The sequence below is a fragment of the Pogoniulus pusillus genome, chromosome Z (assembly GCF_015220805.1).
Source record: "Pogoniulus pusillus isolate bPogPus1 chromosome Z, bPogPus1.pri, whole genome shotgun sequence".
In the NCBI taxonomy this organism is placed as follows: domain Eukaryota; kingdom Metazoa; phylum Chordata; class Aves; order Piciformes; family Lybiidae; genus Pogoniulus; species Pogoniulus pusillus.
The window spans coordinates 35,657,577-35,683,766 of record NC_087309.1 but is presented as its reverse complement, the minus strand read 5'-3'; the positions used below and the strand labels follow the sequence as shown (position 1 = coordinate 35,683,766).

The 26,190-nt window shown below is 45.4% G+C and overlaps 1 pseudogene; it reads left to right on the top strand.

The window, feature by feature from the left end:
• LOC135192927 (5-azacytidine-induced protein 2-like) overlaps positions 1 to 26,190 on the top strand; it is a 105,078-nt pseudogene that overhangs the window by 3,350 nt on the left and 75,538 nt on the right.

Here is a 26,190-nt window from a genome sequence, read left to right as displayed (position 1 = left end):
TATTTCATTGTTAAGTCTCTTGAAATGCATTTGGATAGGTTAACAGGAGTTAACAGGATCCTGGTGGTCCTTTCCAACCATAGCGATTCATAGTAATTAGATGATGTGTTGAGAGATTTGGTTTAGTCAAGGACTTGTCAGTGTGAACCTAATGATTGGACTCAGTGATCTTGAAGATCTTTTCCAATCTAATTCTGTGATTCTGTGAAAATTCTGTGAAATAAATAGCACCACCCATCTTCAGAACAATGCTCAGGAAAACGTTAACACAAAGTTTGTCTATGAGCAGAATCAGTCTGTAGCAGGAAGATGATTAGCATCTCTTTATGCCTTCTTCCACATGAGTTCATGATCACACATCAGAAACTTCTGTCAAATGAGCATAGCATAACTCACTGTCATGATCATTTCACGGTACTTAATAGAAAACAAAAAAACAAACCCACCAATGAAAGAAAGAATCAAACAAAACCCTCAAACCAAATAAAACAACAAAAACACTTGAAACCAAAATAGAAAAGAAAAAAACCTTAAGGTTATTCAGATATACAGAAATAATTATTATTTCAAATTCCATATTGACATAATGACATAAGTGTGAAGTTATGATGGATTACTTTCTGATGAAATTTCTGCAATGGCATTGGCCTAAAATGTGTTTTTTAACATCAGTTTTTTGCCTAGGTAGATATTTAGTACTGAACTGTCCCTCTAGCTTCATTATTGCCCACATCTTAAAATATTTAAACACTTTCATACAAGTTTGCAAACTCTCAGAGTTGTGAGCTATACAGATACCTCCCATATTTTGTATTGTAGTAGTTTTGATGACTATAGATACAAGTACAGCTGGGAAATGGTTTCTAGCATAGCATTGACACCTGTGTTGGCATTCCTTTCCATTTTCCATCAATATTTATGGTATTTCTTCAGGCATTTCTGAAGGGAAAACATTGTGTATGTCTTAAACTCTAAGTATCTCCACCTCTGCATCTCACCTCTCACTAACTTCCTGCTGATGGGAGTTTTGGCAAGGTAGCAAGATTAGGTCTACAGCTTCTGCTTGTGGTCCTTAGAATGGTCAGTTTGGAGAAGCTGGAAAGAGGGAATGCACACAACTCCTGAAATACATCCTAAAAAATGCTGTCTCTTCTTTGTAAAAGTGACGAACTGAAGACAACACCACTGTACAGAAAGTAAGGCATGAACAGAGGAAAAGTCTTGTGTATGTGCATGCAAAAAGGAAGAATATAGGTGTGAAAAAAAAATGGAACAATGCTGCAGACTCACTCTATAATAATACATATATACATGTAGAAGACTTTGCAGGAACCAGTACTTGTCTTCTGCAGAAAATATCACAAGATGTTAGCAGTTGGAAGTGATCTCCAGAGATCATGGAGTCCAACCTCCCTGCCAGAGCAGGACCATAGAATCTAGTGCATATTGCACAGGAACTCATCCAGATGGGTCTGGAAAGCCTCTAGAGATGGAGACTCCACAGCCTCTCTGGGGAGCCTTTTCCTGTGGTCCATGACCCTTACAATGAAGAAGTTCCTCCTTATGTGTAGTTTATAATCATTACCCCTTGTCCTAACCCAGGACACAACTGGGAGGAGTTCGTCCCCTCCCTCTTGACACCCTGTCCTTAGATATTTATAAACATTGATTAGATCCCCTGTGCTAGTTTGAAGCTAGCTAGAATATTTTGGTGAAATGAACTAGATCATAGGCTGTGAAAGGAAAACAATGGTGATGTGTACTTCTCTCAGAGTCGTGCTGAAGATGAAATGAAAACATTAGATAACACTCTTGCCATTTTGTCTCACCCTGGTTTGGGCTTCTGACTGAACTGCATCTCCCTAACCTCACCTTCCATTTTGACTAACCCACCTTTGCTTCATAACCTCTTGGTTGAACGTCTATTCTTCTTTAGGGCTGGGGTAAGGTTGAGAGGGGCAGGGAGAAGGTGCAGGGGTGGTTGAGAGCCCCTCCTGGGGACTCAGGTTTCTGGAAGGGGAGTTGTGTTTCTGTATTACTTTTAACTTGTATATTTCTGTATGTAACTGTATATACTGAAAATAGCTGCTTGTATATTGTGCTAGCTGTAAATAAATAGATACATTTATGTTCCCAGGGCCGGCTGAGTCTAGTCTAGGGTATTTCTAAAGTGTGGGGCAGGGCGGGGAACACCCAAACCATCACATCCTCTTTCACTCTTTTCACCAGACCAAAAAGCCCCAGGTCCCTCAACCTCTCCTCACAGGACAGTGCTTCAGCCCCTTAATCATAAAATCATAGAATCATAGAATCATAGAATCAACCAGGTTGGAAGAAATCTCCAAGATCATGCAATCCAACCTATCACCCAGCCCTATCCAGTCAACTAGACCATGGCACTAAGTGCTTCATCCAGTCTTTGCTTGAACACCTCCAGGGACGGTGCCTCCACCACCTCCCTGGGCAGCCCATTCCAATGGCAAATCACTCTCTCTGGGAAGAACTTCCTCCTAACATCCAGCCTATACCTACCCTGACACAACTTGAGACTGTGTCCCCTTGTTCTATTGCTGGTCGCCTGGGAGAAGAGGCCACCCCCCACCTGGCTACATCCTCCCTTCAGGTAGTTGTAGACAGTAATAAGATCACCCCTGAGCCTCCTCTTCTCCAGGCTAAACAACCCCAGCTCCCTCAGCCTCTCCTCATAGGATTTGTGCTCCAGGCCCTTCACCAGCTTTGTTGCCCTTCTCTGGACATGCTCCAGCACCTCAATGTCTTTCTTGAATTGAGGGGCCCAGAACTGGACACAGCACTCAAGGTGTGGCCTGACCAGTGCTGAGTACAGGGGAAGAATAACCTCCCTTGTCCTACTGGCCACACTGTTCCTGATGCAGGCCAGGAGGCCATTGGCTCTCTTGGCCACCTGGGCACACTGCTGCCTCATCTTCAGCCTACTATCTATCAGTACCCTCAGGTCCCTTTCCTCCTGGCTGCTCTCCAGCCACTCAGTCTCCAGCCTATAGTGTTGCTTGGGGTTGTTGTGGCCAAAGTGCAGAAGCCTGCACTTGGCCTTGTTCAATCTCATCCTGTTGGCCTCTGCCCACCCATCCAGCCTGTCCAGGTCCCTCTGCAGGGCTCTCCTACCTTCCAACAGATCAACACCTGCTCCTAGCTTGGTGTCATCTGCAAACTTACTGATGCTGGACTCAATGCCCTCGTCCAGATCATCAACAAAGATATTGAACAGGACTGGGCCCAGCACTGATCCTTGGGGAACACCACTAGTGACAGCTGCCAACTGGATGTGGCACCATTCACCACCACTCTCTGGGCTCTGCCACCCAGCCAGTTCTTGATCCAGCACAGAGTGAATCTGTCCAAACCATGAGCTGCCAGCTTGGCCAGGAGCTTCTTGTGGCAGACAGTGTCAAAGGCTTTCCTGAAGTGCAGGTAGGCTACATCCACAGCCTTCCCCACATTCACCAGGCGGGTAGCCTGATCATAAAAGGAGATCAGGTTGGTGAGACAGGACTTGCCCTTCCTAAACCCATGCTGGCTGGGCCTGATCCCTTGGCTATCCTGTAGCTGCTTTGTGATGGCACTCCAGATGACCTGTTCCATGACCTTGCCTGGCACTGAGGTCAGGCTGACAGGTCTGTAGTTTTCTGGCTCCTCCTTACGACCCTTCTTGTGGATGGGTATCACATTGGCCAGCTTCCAGTCTTCAGGGACCTCTCCAGTGAGCCAGGACTGCTGATAAATGATGGAGAGTGGCTTGGCCAGCTCATCTGCCAGCTCTCTCAGCACCCTAGGGTGGATCTCATCCTCTTCCATGGACTTGCGAGAATCCAAATGATGCAGCAGGTCCCTTACTTCTTCCTCATGGATCAGAGGGGGACTGTACTGGTCCCTGACTCCATCCACCACTTCAGGAGTCCAGCTGTCCTGGAGACAACCTGTCCCACTAGTGAAGATTGAGGCAAAGAAGGTGTTAAGCATCTCTGCCTTTTCCTCATCCTTTGTCACTATGTTCCCCTCTCTATCTAACAAGGACTGGAGGTTGTTTCTCTTGCCATTGAGATATTTAAAGAAACACTTGTTATTTTCCTTGGCAGCTGTGGCCAGGCTAAGCTCCAAATGTGCTTTTGCCTCTCTAATTTTTTTCTACAAGACCTCGCAACCTCCTTGAACTTTTCCTGGGACACCTCCCCTCTTTTCCAAAGGTGATACACTCTCTATTTAATCTTTAATTCCTTCAGCAGCTCCCTGCCCATCCAGCCTGGCTGCCTCCCTCGTCGGCTCATCTTCCGGCTCAATGGCACTGCCTGCTCCTGTGCCTTCAGGAGTTCTTTCTTGAAGCAGGTCCAACCTTCCTGGACCCCTTTGTTTCCAAGGGCTTTTTCCCACAGAACTTTCTGAATTAGTTCCTTAAACAGGCTGAAGTCTGCCCTTCGGAAGTCCAGCGTGGAGGTTCTGTTGATGCCCCTCCTGGTTTCTCCATGTAGCCTTCTGTTGTGCTCTTCCCAGTAGATCCCTGTCCTTCCTGAACTCTGGAGCCCAAAATTGAACACAATATTCCAGATGAGGTGTCACCAGGGCAGAGTAGAAGGGGAGGAGAACCTCTCTCAATCTTCTGGACACACTCCTCTTAATGCACCCCAGGATCCCATTGGCCTTGGCCACAAGGGCACACTGTTGTGCCATGGATAGCTTGTTGTCCACCAGTACTCCCCAGTCCTTCTCCATAGAGCTGCTTTCCAGTGAATCACCTCCTAACCTGTACTGGTGCAGTTTACTGCTCCTTCCCAGGTTCAGGACTCAGCATTTATCCTTATTGAACCTCATCAGGTTCCTCCTTGCCCAGCTCTCCAGCCCAAGTATCACTGAATGGCCACATAGCCTTCAGGTGTGTCAGCCAAGTCTCTCAACTTGGTATTGTCATCAAACCCACAGAACAGACTCTGTCTGCCTGTCTGTCCCCTCATCAATCTCGTTGATGAAGATACTGAACAGTGACTCAGCAGTGAACCTTGGGGAACTCCACTAGTTACAGAATATAATTTTCTCTGTATTAAATAAACTTACTCAAGGTGGGGATGAGGTTTCCTGTATCTAAGGAAGGTTCAGTGTGTCTCCTTTAAAGCAAAGATGCATCTGTAATGTGATAAAGCCATTGGAACTTTTCTTTATTCTTCATATTTTTTTTTAAACCAATAATCTTTTGGTTTGTCATAATAAAATAGATGCAGTTTATTGTTTTTCATTGTACCTTACGTTAAATTTTACTTAGATATTAACTTTAAAAAAATATTTAGAATGGCATAATTGATAGTGAAAATGAAGACCACTAATTAGTGCAAGTAAAAATTAAGCACTTGAGGCATTTACTTGCTAAGAAATGCAGATGTTAAAAAGCATTTTTTTTCAGATTACAAAGTTATCAACTAAAATTTGATGAACTGTTTTCTACCTTATTACAAATATTTTCCTGATGTTCTATATCACATCGAGATGCACTATTTTCTCCTGATTAGAATGCTGTTGCCATCATGCTCCCAGAGAGGCAATCCAGCTTGTAAATCTACATCATCAATTCTCATAGTTCTGTTTTGTTAGCTTATTTTCACTACAGGAGTTCTTCACCTGAAAAAGATGAATTCCTGTCAATAGTTTGTCAACAGTTTTGTTTTCTTTCAGAGCTTTCTGGGAGTGTCCAGGTTGCAGGCATTCATGGATCCTGACACCTGCATCAAAACCATAGAAGCTGCTGCACCTTTGATGCAGGCTCTTCTCCAAGATAGACACTAGACACAAAAATTACATTTAAAAATCGTAAGAGAAAATTCTCTGTTTCAGAATTGTGCTAGTTCTTTGATCAGCAGAGGTTTCTCCTGGGTGGAAGAGTCTTGATTTTAGATATTAAACAAAAGGTGGTAAACTTCCTACCATTTGGAAAGCTCCTTCCTGTACAGCAAGTACTAATGAAAAATCAGAGGTTGTGCATATTTTGAATTATTTTTTTACAGCCTGAAAGTGGTTGTTAAAGACAAACCAGATATTTCATTCGGGTCTGCTCTCTGGTCACTGGACTTGCAATGCCATGAACAAGCTGCTTCACATTTCTAATAGAATACTATAAAACAGAATCAGAAAGTAATTTCTTGCCAAAAAAATCAACCTGCAATTTGACTTCTGTAGGAGATAGTCAAGCTCCTTTCCCCCATCCTAACAAATCTTGGCACTTCCCATTTTACTGTAGGTGTCAGGGATTTAATGAGTGTACAGAGAAACCTTCTGCCAGCTTCTGTTTTGAATTTGCTTATTGCTCTGAAACCACACTGGGTCACAGATTGCCTGCTACTCTGCTTGTGTAGTCCCCTGGTAGAATAGAGACTGAGGCTTCTGAAAAGGCAGAGATGTAACACACATCATTAACAATGATAATTTCAAGCTGTGATAAAAATCATCCCTCCAAACACTTTATTTCCCTGAAAGCAAGTAGGAAAACATGATCCTTAAAATGTGGTCTCTGGATTTGTTTACTCAGGCTGTGCCTAGTCATTTAAAAATATTGCCAGTGTTTATCTTAACTTTGGCTAACTGTGTTGAGCTTAGAGAAAATTCCTCTTTAACCAGTGAGTGTTTCTTTTTTATTTATGTACCTTTGCTTCCTTCCTATTGTCATTATTTCACAGTGCTCCAAGCGCTGTCTCAGAGGGCTCGCAGCCAAAAGGATAAATAACACTGGAAAGGAGAGAGAAAGATGCAATTGCAATATGTTCAAAATTTCTACATAGCATCTTTCCCCTGGGGCACATAAAATGTCTAATCCACTTTCAGAAGTGGTAAAAATTTCAGAAGTGTGTTTTGTACCTATAATTTTAGCTGCAAGCACAGAATTGCAATTGTGCTTTAATGTTTGTTCAGATATAAAGTTGTGCAGAACCCACAGTGATGATGATTCAGAGCCAATTGTGCTGTATCTCTTCCCAGCTCACATTTATGTAAACTTTTAAACATGGTCCTGGAGATACGTAACTGTGTTAGTGTATGCTTGTGCTTAAGTGCGTTTACAGTGTCTAAAGCTGCAAACACACACACATCAATTCTGCAATAGTCAAATGAACTTGTTTTAATACTTTTTATTCCCAGACACCAAACCAGAATTAGTAACCCATGTAGATATCTCTGACTGTCTGTTTCTCTGATGTAATGACTAGACTGAGGCAATGACAATACTTCTTTATGCTATTCAAAGCGTGTGTTAGGATTCAAGGGGGAGCTAGATTCAAAACACAGGCCGGGGGCTGAATACAGAGATAATGCGTCGTTCTGTAGCAACTTTCTCCTGCCATTCCCAGAACATTCACTGCACATTTTTCAGCAGGAAATAAGCTTGCTTCCTAAACCTAGCACATGACAACCCTTCCAAGACATGCTTTTAAAGAGTCTGTGGCTTTCTGTGTTATTCCCACCACAGGCAAGTATGTAGAAAAAAACAAACAGTTAAGTACAAGTTTAAAACATAGCAAACCAAAACAAACAAATGCCCTGCCCCATCTGTCAAATTGTGTGTATGACATCATCAGATATTCTGCACTTGTTTGCAGCCATTCAGATCAACCTGCCTCACAGTCTAAGCTTTGTGCTCCAGCTCTCTTGACAGGGTCAGTGGGCTGGAAAATTACCACATGCTGTCACAGTTAGCTCAGCCAGGTCTTGTATCATTGTTCCCAAGGAATCCATTCATTCTATTATTTTACATATTGAGCAGACGTCCTGCCACTGAGGCTAGGGCTGCACTAACTTGAAGGGCCAAATGTTAATGGGTCCCCATTGTTGACAGAATAGCAGCGCAATACGTGGGAAAAAATACCCAGACAGCTCACTGACACCGGTTTAGGACCTCTAGACTTAGGGGGTATCCTGTGAAGAGCTTTTCTGTAAACAAGACTTCAATAAACAAAGAATATCTTCCCTGTCAATATTCATAACCTCTATTTTTTTTCCTTTTCTTTCCCCTTTTCCCCCTCCCAGAGCAGCATAACTCTTCAGATACAAAGAGGGAAGAAAGTGATATGGTCAATGCCTTCTGCAAAGTGAATCCATGGGATGTGTGCAGGAAACCATACAACCAATCCTGATTTATATGGGATATTATTGAGCTCCCAGGTGGAGCAAAGCAGTTTTATTTCAAGCTTGCTCCTCTATCTGTGTGGCTAATAATGGAGCATGTGATAGTGGAAATTTAAAGCTTGTGATTTGTGTATGCCATAGCTGATGTGTCAAAATGAAGGCAGAGCATGTCTGCCTGTCTTTCCTGAGTGTGGAATTTAATGTAAATGCATTGCACTGGTGACTAATTCAGTTTTTTTCATGGGTAACTGAACAGCCAGGCAGTAGTGAGAAAATATATAGTAAACTTTAGATGTTCAGGGGGAAAAAAAATCAGAATATCAAAAAATGTGATCAGGTTACAGTGTTGCCCCTGATATTGATGGTGTCTTGGTTGATGCTTTTTGGGTTTTGTGTGCTTGTTTTGTTTTGTTGATGCTTGTTTAGTTTTCCATTATGCCAAATACTAAACTAATTATTTCCCCATACACATCCATTGCGCTTCGATGAGTTCACCAGAATTCTGAAGAACTCTTAAAGAGTTCTTGCTTGGTATAGCTCCACTGTTTTCACTTCTTTTACCCAGCTTTATTCTAGCAAAAAGTGAAAGGATGTTCAGGTTAACGGGACAGGGAGATGTTCAAAGCAGTGACATTTTAGGAGTCCTACTCTTGTTAGAAAGAGGTGTTCAGACTACTTAACTTGGTCAGAGTGAACTGAGTAAGATTAAAAATGTCTCATGCAAACAAGTTTTGAAATTCGACTTTCCAAGAGGGAGCCACTTTAAAATCTGATAAAAATTAACCCAAAGACAGAGAGAGTTACCAGGTGCCCAGGGCCTAATTGTCAAATCCAAATACACTCTTCTGCTTCTTGTACCAGGCTGGCACTCAGGAGAAGGAGCTGGACTTGGCATCTGCTGCTCACAGCCTTTATTTCAGGTATTGAGTATTTTACTCTCATTATTTTCCTTGCCGTTGGACAACAAAGGCCTTGATAACATGATCTGGCTGCTCTCACTGTGACAGCATGTGGTAATTAGCTGAGTCCACTGACATTTCAAAAACCCTAAACACAAGTCTCAGCTTTTAAAACTTGCCAGTAATTAGCACAGCTGTTATTTCAGTTAATTTGTTGCATTGATACTATAAAGCTCTCCAAAGAGCCTCACAGAAGTCAGAGGCACAATATATCTTGCTTTCCACAAACACTTTGAGAATACCAGGTTATGGTACTGAATGCATGAGCAGAATTCACAGGCTCTCTCCAAAGCCTGTCTGAAATAGATTCCATGTAGTAACAAGATGTGTTAAAACACTTGTACCACCTGAAATCCAGGTTAACCAATTCGTGTCTTCATGAAATAAATTCCATTTCAGCTAGGATTATTTCTGTGTCTGGTAGCTAATTTAAAATAGTTCCTCTCTTCAGATGACATTAAGAGTCAATTGAGATAAATTTATTTTTCCATAAAAGTAATGTGTGTCAAGGCTAGATTTCCTGAGCCAAGCCCTCCAACCAATCATCATAATAATTCTGTAAGCCATAGATAATGTCATCTTGGAATAAAAAAGGTCTTTTTTTTCAGGGTATGAAATGTTATCCTAAGATAAAAGTTAAAACTCAGCACTGCCACTCTGAATATAATCTTCTCAAATAATCTCCCATAGTTTTAATATAAGGATAAAAAAGAGAGACAGAAGAGAGGCAGAGAATGCAAGTCATAAATAACACTTAAAAAAACCCAAACCACAGTTACTTCAAGCATTCTGAAGTGTGATGTTTTGACCTTAATTTCAAGATTTATGTTCGTGTGCGTGCATGCTTTTGGCAATGTACTTAGGAGACACAAGGTCTGGAATAAGTGAAACAGGAAAGAATAGATAAGAGTGGGCTCTGCTTTATATGTTCTTTTAAAACTGCATTGCCAAATACACAAACTACATTATTGTGTGTGGCAGTTTCTTACCTAGCTTTGCATGGTAAAAGTGTTTTTGAATAGAGGAAACACAGAGCAAAATGAAGAACATTCAAACACAATGGTAAAGAAATACCAAAGTTATGTTAACCCTCAGGCACACTAAGAAACTTAATGAACTTGGGTAGCCTACTGTTCAGACCTTAAAAATGATAGAAACACCATCACTTGCTAAGGGGTTAAAACATCTCCCAACAGGAAAAGGTTATTTTTTTGTCACTTAATTCAATACTATTGTCAGTCCTCTGGGACATTCCTCCTTTCCTTGTTTAGGATAAAAACCTTCCAGCTTCAAAGATCTGCGGTAAATCTGCTTGTCCTGATCTTGTGTTGTGCTGCCTCAAGATCCATCAGATTTGGTGACAGGGGAAGGTATAACCTCATCCTACTCTTCCAAGCTGATTAATGGATTCTAAGCATCCAACGCTCATCCTCTGGTCTTCAGAAGCATGGGCATGATAAAATACACTACCAGAAATTTTGTCATATAACTTTTTCTTCTTCAGAAGTGCTTCCACTTTCAGAATGAAAGTTAAAGCCTGGGAACAATGCAAAGATTCAGTTTGTGCTGAGGAACAGAATCTCTTTCTTATTAAGCTATTGTCTTTGAAGATGCTGTTTTAATCAATTGGATCACAAAATTTTTCCTTCAGGAATCAGCTAAATAATGTCCCTGATAGCTGTGGAGTGTTGGAGGTGCTGGGGCATTGGATTGATCTTGGACATTGGACTTGGTCCAAGTAAAATCTTCTCTAAACGATAAAGCATACATTATCTGAAATATTTCAGATAATATTTTAGAGTAAAGAAAGGACTTAAATCAACTGATCAGTGGCTCAGATGATCACCTCAAAACTCACGACTTAACTGCAAGCTACAGAATTTTGATTAGTTGCCTCAAACATGGATAGCTACCTTTTTTATGAAAGTCTGGGCAACTCTTACCCATATTCTCTGGCAGGAATTAGATGGACTGTTGCCTCATGTGCTGGTTTGAGACTAACTGGAATATTTCAATGACAAAAATTAGATCATTGGCTGTGATAAGAAAATAAGGTGATGTCTGTATTACCCATTCATTCTGCTGGGATATATAAAAACATGGACACAAACAAAGATAAGACAGTCACTGCCTGGCTTTTGCCGTATTAACACTTCTACCTGACCCTGCAGTCTTCCAACTAATCATTCTCCTTCTAACACCTCTTGCTGACCTTTCCAGATCACCTTGCATGTATAGGAAATGTAAGGTGTGTAAAGAAGGTGGAAGGGTGGTTGGGAGCCCTTCCTGGGCACTCTGCCTACTGGCAGGGATCTTGTATTTCTGCATTATTTTAAACAAGCGTATTAGAATCATAGAATCAGTCAGGGTTGGAAGGTGCCACAAGGATCATCTAGTTCCAATGCCCCTGCCATGGTCAGGGACACTGTACCCTAGACCAGGCTAGCCACAGCCACATCCAGCCTCTTGTCCACCAGCACCCCCAAGTCCCTCTCCTCAGGGCCGCTCTCCAGCCACTCACTGCCCAGACGGCATTTGTGCTTGGGATTGCCCTGACTCAGATACAGGACCTTGCACTAGGTCTTGTTGAACCTCATGAGGTTGGATTGTGCCTACCTCTCCAACCTGTCCAGGTCCATCTGGATGGCATCCCTTCCCTCCAGTGTGTCTGCTGCATCACACAGTTTGGTGTCATCAGCAAACTTGCTGAGGGTGCATTCAATGCCACTGTCCTTGTCATCAACAAAGATATTGAACAAGACTGGTGTCAGGACTGATCCCTGACGGACTCCGCTTGTCAGTGGCCTCCATTTGGACATGGACCTATTGGCAGCCACTCTTTGGGTGAGGCCATCAAGCCAGTTCTTTATCCATCTCATGGCCCACCCATCGAACCCATATTTCACCAGCTTGGAGACCAGGATGTGGTGCGGGACAGTGTCAAAGGCCTTGCTCAGGTCCAGGTAAATGACATCAGTTGTTTGCCCCTCATCTATGAATGTTGTGACCTGTTTATGGAAGGCCACCAGGTTTGTCGGGCAGGATTTGCCCTTGGTGAAGCCATGCTGATTGTAGCCAATCACTTCTTCACTATTCTTCTGTTTCAGTAGTGTCTCCAGGAGGATCTGCTCCATGATCTTACTAGGCACAGAGGTGAGACTGACTGGCCTGGAGTTCCCTGGCTCCTCCTTCCTACCCTTTTTGAAAATGGGAGTTATGTTTCCCCTTTTCCAGTCAGTGGGGACTGCACCAGACTGCCAGGACTTTTGGAATATAATAGAGACTGGTTTAGCAACCTCATCTGCCAGTTCCCTCAGCACCCATGGGTGTATCCCATTGGGTCCCATTGACTTGAACACTTTCAGGTTCTTCAGGTGATCGCGAACCTGATCTTCACTTATGATGGGCACCTCTTCCTTCCAGCCCCTGCCATTATCTTCCATAGTTTCAAGAGTGTGGCTGGAAATCTTTGCAGTGAAGACAGAGGTAAAGAAGTAGTTGAGAACCTTAGCTGTTTCAATACCACTTGTGACAATATTCAACCAGGTTGGAATCATAGAATCATAGAATGAACCAGGTTGGAAGAGACCTCCAAGATCATCCAGTCCAACCTAGCACCCAGCCCTAGCCAGTCAACTAGACCATGGCACTAAGTGCCTCATCCAGTCTTTGCTTGAAGACCTCCAGGGACGATGCCTCCACCACCTCCCTGGGAAGCTCATTCCAATGAGAAATCACTCTCTCTGGGAAGAACTTCCTCCTAACATCCAGCCTATACTTTCGCCGGCACAACTTGAGACTGTGTCCCCTTGTTCTATTGCTGGTCGCCTGGGAGAAGAGGCCACCCCCCACCTGGCTACAATGTCCCTTCAGGTAGTTGTAGAGAGTAATAAGATCACACCTGAGCCTCCTCTTCTCCAGGCTAAACAACCCCAGCGCCTTCAGACTCTCCTCAGAGGGTTTGTGTTCCAAGCCTTTCATCAGCTTTGTTGCCCTTCTCTGGACATGCTCCAGCACCTCAACATCTCTCTTGAATTGAGGGGCCCAGAACTGGACACAGCAGTCAAGGTGTGGCCTGACCAGTGCTGAGTACAGGGGAAGAATAACCTCCCTTGTCCTACTGGCCACACTGTTCCTGATGCAGGCCAGGATGCCATTGGCTCTCTTGGCCACCTGGGCACACTGCTGCCTCATCTTCAGCCTACTATCTATCAGTACCCTCAGGTCCCTTTCCTCCTGTCGGCTCTCCAGCCACTCAGTCTCCAGCCTATAGTGCTGCTTGGGGTTGTGGCCAAAGTGCAGAACCCTGCACTTGGCCTTGTTCAATCTCATCCCATTGGCCTCTGCCCACCCATCCAGCCTGTCCAGGTCCCTCTGCAGGGCTCTCCTACCTTCCAACAGATCAACATCTGCTCCTAGCTTGGTGTCATCTGCAAACTTACTGATGCTGGACTCAATTCCCTTGTCCAGATCATCAATAAAGATATTGAACAGGACTGGGCCCAGCACTGATCCTTGGGGAACACCACCAGTGCCAGCTGCCAACTGGATGTGGCACCATTCACCACCACTCTCTGAGCTCTGCCATCCAGCCAGTACTTGATCCAGCACAGAGTGAATCTGTCCAAACCATGATCTGCCAGCTTGGCCAGGAGCTTGTTGTGGCAGACAGTGTCAAAGGCTTTGCTGAAGTCCAGGTAGACTACATCCACAGCCTTCCCCACATTCACCAGGCAGGTAACCTGATCATAAAAGGAGATCAGGTTGGTGAGGCAGGACCTGCCCTTCCTAAACCCATGCTGGCTGGGCCTGATCCCTTGGCCATGTTGTAGGTGCTTTGTGATGGCACTCCAGATGACCTGTTCCATCACCTTGCTTGGCACTGAGGTCAGGCTCACAGGTGTGTAGTTTTCTGGCTCCTCCTTACGACCCTTCTTGTGAATGGGTATCACATTGGCCAGCTTCCGGTCTTCGGGGACCTCTCCAGTGAGCCAGGACTGCTGATAAATGATGGAGAGTGGCTTGGCCAGCTCAGCTGCCAGCTCTCTCAGCACCCTAGGGTGGATCCCATCCTGTCCCATGGACTAGTGAGAATCCAAATGACGCAGCAGGTCCCTTACTTCTTCCTCATGGATTAGAGGGGGACTGTACTGGTCCCTGACTCCATCCACCACTTCAGGAGTCCAGCTGTCCTGGAGACAACCTGTCCCACTAGTGAAGATTGAGGCAAAGAAGGTGTTAAGCACCTCTGCCTTTTCCTCATCCTTTGTCACTATATTCCCCTCTCTATCTAACAAGGACCGGAGGTTGTCCTTGGCTCTTCTCTTGCCATTCATATATTTAAAGAGACCTCCAAGATCATCTAGTCCAACTTATCACCCAGCCCTATACAATCGACTAGACCATGGCACTAAGTGCCTCATCCAGTCAACTAGACCATAGTACTAAGTGTCTTTTCTTGAACATCTCCAGGGATGGTGACTCCACCACTTCCCTGGGCAGCCCATTCCAATGGCAAATCACAACTTGAGACTGTGTCCCTTTGTTCTGTGTCTGGTTGCCTGGGAGAAGATAGTTGTAAATATGTGTAATATCTTGTATATCCATGCTTGTAAATTGTGCTAAGCTGTAAATATAAATCTTAATTCTTTGACTTTCAGTTGGCTGAGTTTAATCTGGGTGAATTTTAAGCTGGGGGGAGCAGAGGGGGTGAATGGGTGATGTTCAGATCCACTATAGCTTAAACAAAAAAAAAAAAAAAGAAAAGAAAAACAAAGTAAATTTCAGCTTTACTTTTGAAAGACATCTTTTTGTAAGAAAATTAAGGCACAGTTTTAGTGTACTTAACTGAAGAGAATAAATCTACTGCAGAACTGATCCCACTGAACTTGGTGTGATTTTGACCAAGGAGCACTACTGACATTCACAAAATTCACAAGAAAGAGCATTCAATGATGTTCAAGACATCAATTTACCTCTTTTACCTCTAATTCTTTTCCCTTTGTCACTTCCCACTCTCTATGGGAAAGAAAAAAAAGAAGTAAAAATAGTCCCTCAATGTATGTGAAAACAACATAAACTTTATCTACATGGCCCATGTAATGTATTAGCAGCTGTGACGTTAGCCATTTTTTATCACATTACATTGGTATCATAACATTTTAACATTTGGTTGTCCTAATAAGATAAGATCTTGAAAAATTTCATGCAATTTTCCTATCAGATTAGAGAAAACAAAGGCTGACACACTCGGATGCTAGCATATTATCTATTAATGGACCATGACAGCATTTTTCTTCTTTTCAGTGTGGTGGAGGGGCAGCAGCCTCAAAACTGAGGCTTCTCTATGCCTCTACATGCCTGGACATGTTTTTCTGCCAGGACCCACAAGGCAGTAAACAGGTTGTGTAACACACACATACACGCTCAGTCTGTGTACCCCAGGGTCCGCATGTTTCTACTGCCTATTGGGGTAAGCTTTGGCTTACTGCCAGCCTGATTGGTCACTGTAGATGTCCAGATGAGCCACGAATTTCGGCCCAGAGTCTGTAAAGAGGGGTGCATAGCAGCACCACGTGGTCAGACTGTTCATTAGCTCGGAGCACTCAGAGCATTCAGACTCAGATCCACAGCAGCACCCTGCTGCCCTGACCTGCTTGCATAGCCTAGACACAGGATCAGGCCTTACTCACTTGCAAACATTACTGAGGCTCAGACCGCTTGCATTGATCTCAAGGCGCAGTTAAGCTGTCTGCAAACCCTTTGAGAAGCAGAACACATGCACTCCTGCATTGCATAAATATATGGGGAGCTGAGAGCCCCCTGCTTAAGCTCAAGAGCAGCTGTACATACTGGCTTGCTGCCTTGCATTTATCTACGGAGCTTGTCTCCCTGAAGCCTGGCAGGCCCTACTTGCCCGGCATATACTGCTTATCAGCTAAGTCTGGAAAGGTCCAGAGCCAGAAGACCCTCAGATTGCCTGCAAACCTGCAAACACAGCCTGCTAGATGTGAGACTGTGTTGGAAGCTGCAAGGACAGATCCTTCTCCTGCACTGGGGAAAACCTGCCAGCTGATCATCCCTGGACACAGCATCCAGAAGAAGCTGCAGCTCCAAGGCAGAGACCACATCAGGAGAGAAGGTCAGAAAATCCTATTTAACCCAGAGACTGGGAACCCTTATCATCTCCTGCAAGCCAGGACAGATACCAGCTTTACCAAGACCCCGAATATTGGGCGTACACTGTGACGATCCCGGGAGGGTGATTAATAATTAATACTTGAGAGCAACACATCTAGGCAAACTTTAATTCCTTTGTAATATAAGTTACCTCTATCTGAAGAGCAGACACAGTTCCAGCCCTTGCTGGGCAGACACTAGAGTTGTTAAGAGGCATTAAGCCTAAGGGAATCTTTCTCTCTGTCTATAGTTGTTGATAATTTGATATTTCCAGTTAATAATAATTCCCTGTAAATATATATCCCAAACTGTTTTCATAAACTTGCAAATGGACCCTGATTTCATAGTGGTTGGGCGTGGTACAAATTTGTAAATATTAATTTTAATTAAAAAAAATATAAAAAATTAATACCATCTCAAATTAATTTCTCACCCCCCCCAACAGGGGAGGAATAGAGAAAACCCCTCCATGACACACAGAATCACAGAATCACAGAAGGTTAGGAGCTGGAAGGGACCTCAAAAGACCTAGTTCAAGGCCTCTGCTAGAGCAGTATCACCTATACCAGATCATTCAGGAATTCATGCAGGCAAGTCCTGAATATCTTCAGAGAAGCAGACTCGATGATCCCTCTGAGCAGCCTGTTCCAGTGTTCTGTCACCTCACACTGAAAAACCTTCACTCATGTTTTCATGGAACTTCCTGTGCCTTGGCTTCAACCCATTGCCCCTTGTCCTGTCATTGGGCACCACTGAGCAGAGCCTGACTCCATCCTTTTAGCACTCACCCTTTGCATATTTCATGGAATCATAGAATCATGGAATCATAGAATCAGTCAGGGTTGGAAGGGACCACAAGGATCATCTAGTTCCAACCCACCTGCCATGGCCAGGGACACCCTACCTAGATTAGGCTGGCCACAGCCCCATCCAACCTGGCCTTAAACACCTCCAGGGACGGGGCCTCAACCACTTCCCAGGGCAACCCATTCCAGGCTCTCACCATTCTCACGCTAAGCAACAACTTCCTCCTCACGTCCAGCCTGAACCTACACATCTCCAGCTTTGCTTCATTCCCCCTAGTTCTGTCACTTCCTGTTGTCCTGAAAAGTCCTTCCCCAGCTTTTTTGTAGGCCTCCTTCAGATACTGAAAGGCCACATGAAGGTCACCTCGGAGCCTCCTCTTCTCCAGACTGAACAGTCTCAACTCTTTCAGTCTGTCCTCATAGGATTTATAAACACTGTTGATGTCACCTTCAGTCTCCTCCTCTCCAAGTTAAAAAGTCCCAGGTCTCTCAATTACTCCTGTTAGGGTGGGGAAATTAATTGATGTGAGATGATATTTTCCAAAATGAATATTATCTATTAATTTTGCTATTCAGAACTCTCACCACCCCCTACCACTAATTTTGATAATATTTTGGTTCTTACACAGTTATGGAAGCATTCTATGGATAATATCTACGTCTAATATAACCAGCAAAATATATAAAGATTAATTGAACTGGAAGAGACTACTCCTGTGGTCAAACACCACTTGCAGCCAAATATGCTGTTGCCCGGTAGATGGGCTCAGGCTCTTTCTGCTCTATGGCAGAAGTCAGTAGAGAATTACAGAGAGGCATTTAAGCATTCACTCACAAATTATTATTATTATTATTATTATTATTATTATTATTATTATTATTACCCCTGTGGGAGCTAGCCACAGTCCAGAGAGTGCCCAAATGCTTTCAGGGGACTCTGTCTCCCTGGACGTTGAGGCTTGAACCTTCCTGGCTTCTGGGAAAAGGACACAGACAATCTCTGACCTTGTTCTCCTGGCTTCTTCTGGACAATCTGTGTATATGCGTCTAGGAATTCTAGGCAGGACCTTCAGGTGCAGAGGGCAGGATGTTGTGCAGTCTCAGCATGATGTCACACTGGCCACACAGGCCGATCACATACAGACATCCAGGATCTGCTCACTCGTGCCAGGGGAGTTTACCAGGCAAGCAATAAGGCAGTGTGCAGCAGCATCACGGCTGGGCACAGCAGAGAGAGCACAGCAGAGAGCGGGGAAGCAAAGGAGTGAAGCAAAAACATGTTGTTCACCTGCGTATCTCCTCGTATCAATGTGGGCCAAGATTAATTGCCTTTTGGACATGAGAATAGCCAATCAGAAAGGCAGTTAGTCAAACCTCACAATATTAGGCTGTGGTGGTTTAGGTGTTATCCGCCCCCCCCCCACACTTTTAGAAACACCTCAGCTAACTCAGCCGGACTCTGGGAATATAAATGAAGCTATTTATTTACAGCTAGCACAATATACAAGCAGCTATTTACAGTATGTACAGTTATATACAGAAATATACAAGGTAAAAACAATACAGAAACACAACTCCCCTCCCAGAAACCTGAGTCCCCAGGAGGGGCTCTCAATCACCCCTGCACCTTCCCCCTGCCCCTCTCAACCTTACCCCAGTCCTTAAGGAAGAAAAGAGGTTCAGCCAAGAGGTTAAGAAGCAAGATTAGTGGCAGTGAGGTTAGGAAGATGTAGCTCAGTCTGAAGCCAGAAGCAGAGTGAGAAAATGGCGAAAAGTGTTATCTAATGTTTACTTTCTTGTTCCCATACCTTTCAGCGAGACTGTGAGGGAAGGAGACATAACCATTGTTTTCCTTTCACAGCCTATTATCTACTTTCTCTCACTAAAACATTCTAGCCTGCTTCAAAATAGCACAATCCACCCCTGTCTACTTCACTCAGAGTATCGCTGAGAATTATCTGATCTAATCTAAACCAATATTTACACTAATAAATATTACAAGTTCAGTTCACACTTCCTTGCAGCTATCTCAGATGTAGGTGATTCAAAAGCTCAGAACAGTTTGTCTCCTCACATATGAGATGAGAACAGGGACTCCCAGGTGACGTTGGGTTCGTGCTCATGTACTGTAGATTCTCTCGTAGATTCTTTCAGTGTTGGACGCCGATGTTACCTAGAACAGAAAACTCCTAACAGCTTGTATTATACACTCTGAATTTAAACTCTCTCAGCTAAGGTTAGATTTCTCTGTGGAATACACTGGATTTCACCATTCTCCTGCATTACCCAGTATGTATGACCAGGACCTTCAGCAGAAACCACCCCTCAGACAGGTTTCCCCTCGCCCAAAGGAGAAAATACCCAAACAGTTTTCCCTAACAGATTCTTTTCACGCACAACAGGAACTTTATCACCGTCTGCTGTTTGGACCAAATCTGATTGTGCAGGTCCTGCTCTGTTTACTGAACCTCTACTACTTACCAACCAGGTAGCTTGTGCTAAATGTTCGTCCCAGTTTTTCAGAGTTCCACCCTCCCATGGCTTTTAGGGTGGTTTTCAGCAAACTGTTGTAGCGCTCAATCTTCCTTGAAGCTGGTGCATAGTAGGGTATGTGATAGATCCACTCAATACCATGCTCTTTGTCCCAGTCTTTCACAAGATTGTTCTTGAAATGAGTGCCATTGTCTGACTCAATTCTCTCTGGAGTTCCATGTCTCCACATGATCTGTCTCTCCAAGCCAACAATGGTGTTATGTGCAGTTGCATGTGGAACTGGATATGTTTCCAGCCATCCTGTGCTGGCCTCTACCATCGTTAGCACATACTCCTTGCCAGAACGAGATCGAGGTAAAGTGATGCAGTCAATCTGCCAGGCTTCACCATACTTGTACTTTGACCATCTCTCACCATACCATAAGGACTTGATTCGCTTAGCCTGATTAATAGCAGCACAAATGTCACAGTCATGAATGACTTGGGTGATAGCGTCCATGGACAAGTCAAGTGACCTATCGCATGCCCATTGGTATGTTGCATCTCTGCCTTGATGTCCAGATGAATCATGGGCCCACCGAGCTAGGAACCGTTCACCTCGGTGTTTGCAATCAAGGTCAAGATCAGAGTTGGTATCAACTTGAGAAATCTTAGCAGCTTGGTCTGCCTGCTGGTTGTGTTGATGTTCCTCAGTAGCTCTGCTCTTAGGCATGTGTGCATCTACGAGCCGCACCTTCACCGGAGTTCTCTCCAGCCGTGCATCAATGTCCTGCCATAGATCAGCACACCAAATAGGCTTTCCTTTCCTCTGCCAACCATGCTTCTTCCAGTCCTTTAGCCAACCCCATAGAGCATTGGCTACCATCCATGAGTCGGTGTAGAGGTAAAGGATAGGCCAATTCTCACATTCAGCCACATCAAGAGCAAGTTGAACAGCTTTTACCTCAGTGAACTGACTGGATTCTCCTTCTCCATCTCTCGCCTCAGTAACTCTCCTGGTAGGACTCCAGACTGCTGACTTCCATCTTCGCTTGTTCCCAACAAGACAACAGGAACCATCTGTGAACAAAGCATAGTTCTTTTCCTGATCAGAGAGATCACCATAGGGAGGAGCTTCCTCAGCACGAGTTATTTTCTCCTCTGGAGGTTTGGAACAGTCTGTGCCTTCCGGCCAGTTGGTGATCACCTCCACTAGACCAGGTCGATCAAGATTACCCATTCGTGCTCTTTGGGTTATCAAAGCCATCCATTTAGACCAGGTTGCATCTGTGGCATGATGCAGTGATGAACCTTTGCCCTTGAACATCCAGTTTAGAACTGGCAGTCTAGGAGCTAAAAGCAATTGTGACTCAGTTCCAATCACTTCAGAAGCTGCTTTCACTCCTTCATATGCTGCTAGTATCTCTTTCTCTGTTGCAGTGTAATTTGCCTCTGAACCTCTGTATCCACGTCCCCAGAAACCAAGTGGATGACCATGTGTCTCATTTGGAGCTCTCTGCCAAAGGCCCCAAGTTGGACCATTGTCACTGGCAGCCATGTACAGAATGTTCTTAATGTCTGGACCAGATTGCACAGGTCCCAAGCGCACTGCATGGACCACTTCTCGCTTGATCTGATCAAAGGCTGCTTGTTGTTCAGGTCCCCACTCGAAATTGTTTCTCTTATGAGTCACATCATGCAGAGGTTTGACAATTTGACTGAAACCAGGAATGTGTAGTCTCCAGAATCCCACTGCACCTAAGAAAGACAGAGTGTCCTTTTTGTTGGTTGGAACTGCCATGGTGGAGTGTATAGGGTTAACATGATTTTCCATCCCCTTAAATGGACAGATATGGAACAGGGTATCTCATACCTGAGGCAAATAGCTGTACAGGAGATAATCTATGGAGATGGCCAGATGCCCTCGGACCCTGATGATGTCTGCATGAAGCCAGCCCTCTTAAAGAAACTGACCCAGTGTGCTCCTTCCACATATGTCCCTACACTGGGAGCACTGCTCCTGGGCAGAGACGCCAACAACCTTCCCACAATCAGAGAGTTTGTAAATGACCTGAGACAGTTTGAAGACAGTTTGTCTAGGAAAACCTTAATTGCAGCTGTAGAAATCCTCACCCAGGAGATGAACAATCTGAAAGCCTCTGTCTCTGAACTGCAGAAGGCAGAGGACGACTGCTCTTCACCTTCAGAATGTGTACAAGTCTCAGCTGTCAGGAACATACGCTGCTGTACTCATCCTCCTACCCGTAGGAGACCAGCCCAGAGCAGACAGGTGACACCCAGGGGTTCACTTTGGAGAACACTGTGTGAACATGGGTACCGATGTCTACTAACGCTCTGTACTTCTCGGCTTCAGAAGCGTCAGGCCATTTCACAAACACATCCCAATATACTCTGTTATCCCTGGCCTCCGCCTGGCTGGAGACAGGGCACCTCTAATGCTGAGCAGTGTGACCGCATGAGGCACATGGATCTGAGTTACTGGTCTCACCACCCCTTGGACAAGAGGGCTGCCTGCGGGACACTGGGGCAACCCCTTTTCTGGAGGAGTTATTCTCTGTATTTGTCCCCTGCAGTTTCCTTACTCTGGCCCATAGAGCTGAGGTGGGCTGGCTATGCCATCTGTCCATGTTTTCCCCATGTTCACACAGTGTTCTCCAAAGTGAACCCCTGGGTGTCCCCTGTCTGCTCTGGGCTGGTCTCCTGCCGAAGCCACATCCCTATGGATGTGGTGAATAAAGTGGCCACTATGGTGGAACCCACTAACCAGAAGGAGACACAATCCTTCCTGGGGTTTGTGGGCTTTTGGAAGATGCATATTCCCGGGTACAGTCAAATTGTGAAACCCCTCTTTGATGTTACAAGAAAGAGAAATAACTTTGAGTGGGGACCTAAGCAGCAGGTGGCATTTGACAAGATCAAGCGAGAGGTGGTCCATGCCATGGCCTTGGGACCAGTTCGAACCAGCCCAGAGATTAAGAACATTCTCTACACAGCAGCCAGTAAGAATGGTCCTAGCTGGAGCCTATGGCAGAAAGCTCCTGATGAAACACGAGGCTGCCCACTTGGGTTCTGGAGTAAGGCATACAAAGGCTCAGAGGCCAACTATACCCCCACAGAGAAAGAAATCCTAGCTGCCTATGAGGGAGTTAGAGCTGCCTCTGAGGTGATTGGGATGGAGTCACCACTCCTTTTAGCTCCAAGGCTTCCAGTCCTGACTTGGATGTTTAAAGGGAAGGGTTCGACTCCGCACCATGACACTGATGCCACTTGGAGTAAGTGGATGGCTCTGATAACTCAGAGGGCTAGGATGGGGACTCTTGAGCGCCCAGGCATTGTGGAGGTCATCACCAACTGGCCAGAGGCCACTGACTTTGGAAAACCAGCAGAAGAGAAGGCAGTGACCCATGCTGAGGAAGCCCCCCCATACAGTGACCTTCCTGAGGAGGAAAAGGCATATGCTCTGTTCACAGATGGATCCTACCGCCTGGTAGGCAGCAAGCAGAGATGAAAGGCTGCTGTCTGGAACCCTACATGCAGGGTTGCAGAGGCAAGAGATGGAGAAGGTGAATCCAGCCATTATGCTGAGGTGAAAGCCATCCAGCTGGCCCTGGACATTGCAGAGCGAGAACAGTGGCCAGTGCTATACATCTACACCGACTCATGGATGGTAGCAAATGCCTTATGGGGGTAGCTGAAGGAGTGGAAGAGAAATGATTGGCAGAGAAAAGGGAAGCCTATTTGGGCTGCTGATCTCTGGCAAGACATTTCTGCACGCCTGGACAAACTACCAGTTAAAATCCGACACATCAGTGCTCACATCCCAAAGAGCAGAGCCACTGAAGAACAGCAGCATAACCACCAAGCTGACTTGGCTGCCCACATAGTATCATAGTATCATAGTATCATCAGGGTTGGAAGAGATCTCACAGATCATCGAGTCCAACCCTTTACCACAGAGCTCAAGGCTAGACCATGGCACCAAGTACCACGTCCAACCTTGCCTTAAAGTGCCACAAGGACAGGACCTTGACCGCCTGTACAGATGGGCAGAGGCCAATGGGATGGGGTTCAATAGCTCCAAGTGCAGGGTGCTGCACTTTGGCTACAACAACCCCATGGAGAGATACAGGCTAGGGTCGGAGTGGCTGGAGAGCAGCCAGACAGAGAGGGATCTGGGAGTACTGATTGATACCCGCTTGAACATGAGCCAGCAGTGTGCCCAGGTGGCCAAGAGAGCCAGTGGCATCCTGGCCTGCATCAGGAATGGTGTGGTCAGCAGGAGCAGGGAGGTCATTCTGCCCCTGTACTCAGCACTGGTGAGACCACACCTTGAGTATTGTGTTCAATTCTGGGCCCCCCAGTTTAGAAGGGACATTGAGATGCTTGAATGTGTCCAGAGAAGGGCGACAAGGCTGGTGAGAGGCCTCGAGCACAAGTCCTATGAGGAGAGGCTGAGGGAGCTGGGATTGTTTAGCCTGGAGAAGAGGAGGCTCAGGGGTGACCTTATTGTTGTCTACAGCTACCTGAGGGGTGGTTGTGGCCAGGAGGAGGTTGCTCTCTTCTCTCAGGTGGCCAGTGCCAGAACAAGAGGACACAGCCTTAGGCTGCGCCAGGGGAGGTTTAGGCTCGAGGTGAGGAGAAAGTTCTTCACTGAGAGAGTCATTGGACACTGGAATGGGCTGCTCGGGGAGGTGGTGGAGTCGCCGTCCCTCTCCCAGATTGACCTGGACTGGAAACACAAAGATGAACTGTTCTTAGCTCGGTGGGCACATGACTCTTCTGGCCACCAAGGAAGAGATGCCACACACCAATGGGCCCGAGACAGGTCCGTGGACATACCCATGGAGGCCATAACTCAGGTTATCCACGAATGTGACATCTGTGCCACCATAAAGCAAGCTAAGCGCATGAAGCCTTTGTGGTACGGGGGGCGGTGGTCAAAGTACAGGTACAGGGAGGCCTGGCAGATCGATTACATCACTCTGCCTCAGTCTCGCAGTGGCAAGCAGTATGTGTTAACCATGATAGAGGGAAGCACAGGGTGGCTGGAAACCTATCCAGTACCTCATGCTACTGCCCGTAACACCATTCTGGGCCTGCAGAGCCACATCCTGTGGAGACACGGTACCCCAGAGAGAATTGAATCAGACAACGGGACCCATTTCAAGAACCACCTTGTAAGCAACTGGGCAAAAGAGCATGGGATAGAATGGATTTACCACATCCCATACTACCCACAAGCTGCAGGAAAGATTGAGCGACACAATGGCCTGCTGAAAACCACCCTGAAGGCTATGGGAGGTGGAACTCTCAGAAACTGGGAGAAGCACCTTGCAGAAGCCACTTGGCTGGTGAATAGCAGGGGATCAGTTAACAGAGCTGGTCCTGCTCAGTCTGCCCTACTGCCCATAGTTGAGGGAGATGGAGTTCCTATAGTCTGTGAAAGGAATCTACTGGGAAAGACTGTGTGGGTTGCTCCTGCCTCTGGTGGGGGAAAACCTATCAATGGGGTGGTATCTGCAGAGGGTCCTGGTCACACATACTGGGTAATGCTGGAAACTGGTACTATTGAGTGTGTCCCTCAGAGAAATCTCTCTTTAGATGAAAAGGTTTGAAATCTCAGAGTTGATTCCATGTGTTCCAGATATTTCAGGTTATCTTGTATTATGGTTGTATAATAGTTGTATAATATTTGTATCATAGTTGTGTAATACTTGTATTATAGTTCATAAGGGGTTACAAGTTGTTTTTGTAGTTATACCCTCACCACAACACGGTGTTCAACAGAACCTACATCACACCAGCAGCTATCCAGAGTCCTACAGCATCGCATCACAACGAGGTGTCCAACAGAACCCTGCACCTGATTCGTCACTGATGCCCTGCAGTGAGAGACTGTTCCTGATTTCCCTCCAGAGGATGTCTACAGCCATCTCACCTACACCTGTTCCCCCGATGCCATACACCAAGAGACTGTTCCTGATGTTTTCTTCACAGAGGGAAAAGACTCTTTCCTGAGTTCCAACAAGAACTGTTCCTGTTTCAGTGACTCTTCTTCCATGTTCCTGTTCTGCTCACACCTCACCTCACCAACCTGCACCAGACCAGAGAAGCACATCACCTTGGGATACAGCCGGGGACCAAGAAGGACTTTAAGAACTCTCAATCCATGGACACTTTTCCCTATATTTGGAGAAGAAGACTGTTTGTAGAAAGGTGGAAGTGGTCTAACCAAGGGGTGGAATGTATAGGGTTAACACTCCAGAGGGAGTAACCCTGAACCTGACCCTAGGGGTTTTGGCCCCTCCCCAGGTGTGGGCCACACTCCAGGTGATGGTTAGCCCACTCGCCCCCACTTCTAGTCCTGTAAAAGAGAGGGGCTTCCTGCTTCTCTCTCTCTCTCTTGCTTCACTCCCTCTTGACACACACACACTGCATACCAGCACACCACGTGCAGCCACGAGACAGATCCATACCACTGCACCAGTCGGGTTGTATTTATTCCTTTTTGTAATTTGCTGTTTTTTCCCTTCCCTATCCTTTGTAAACTTCCCTACCTCCAATACCTTTTCTAAGTTATTGTTAAACTTTTCCTTTTAACTTCCAAATCGAGTGAA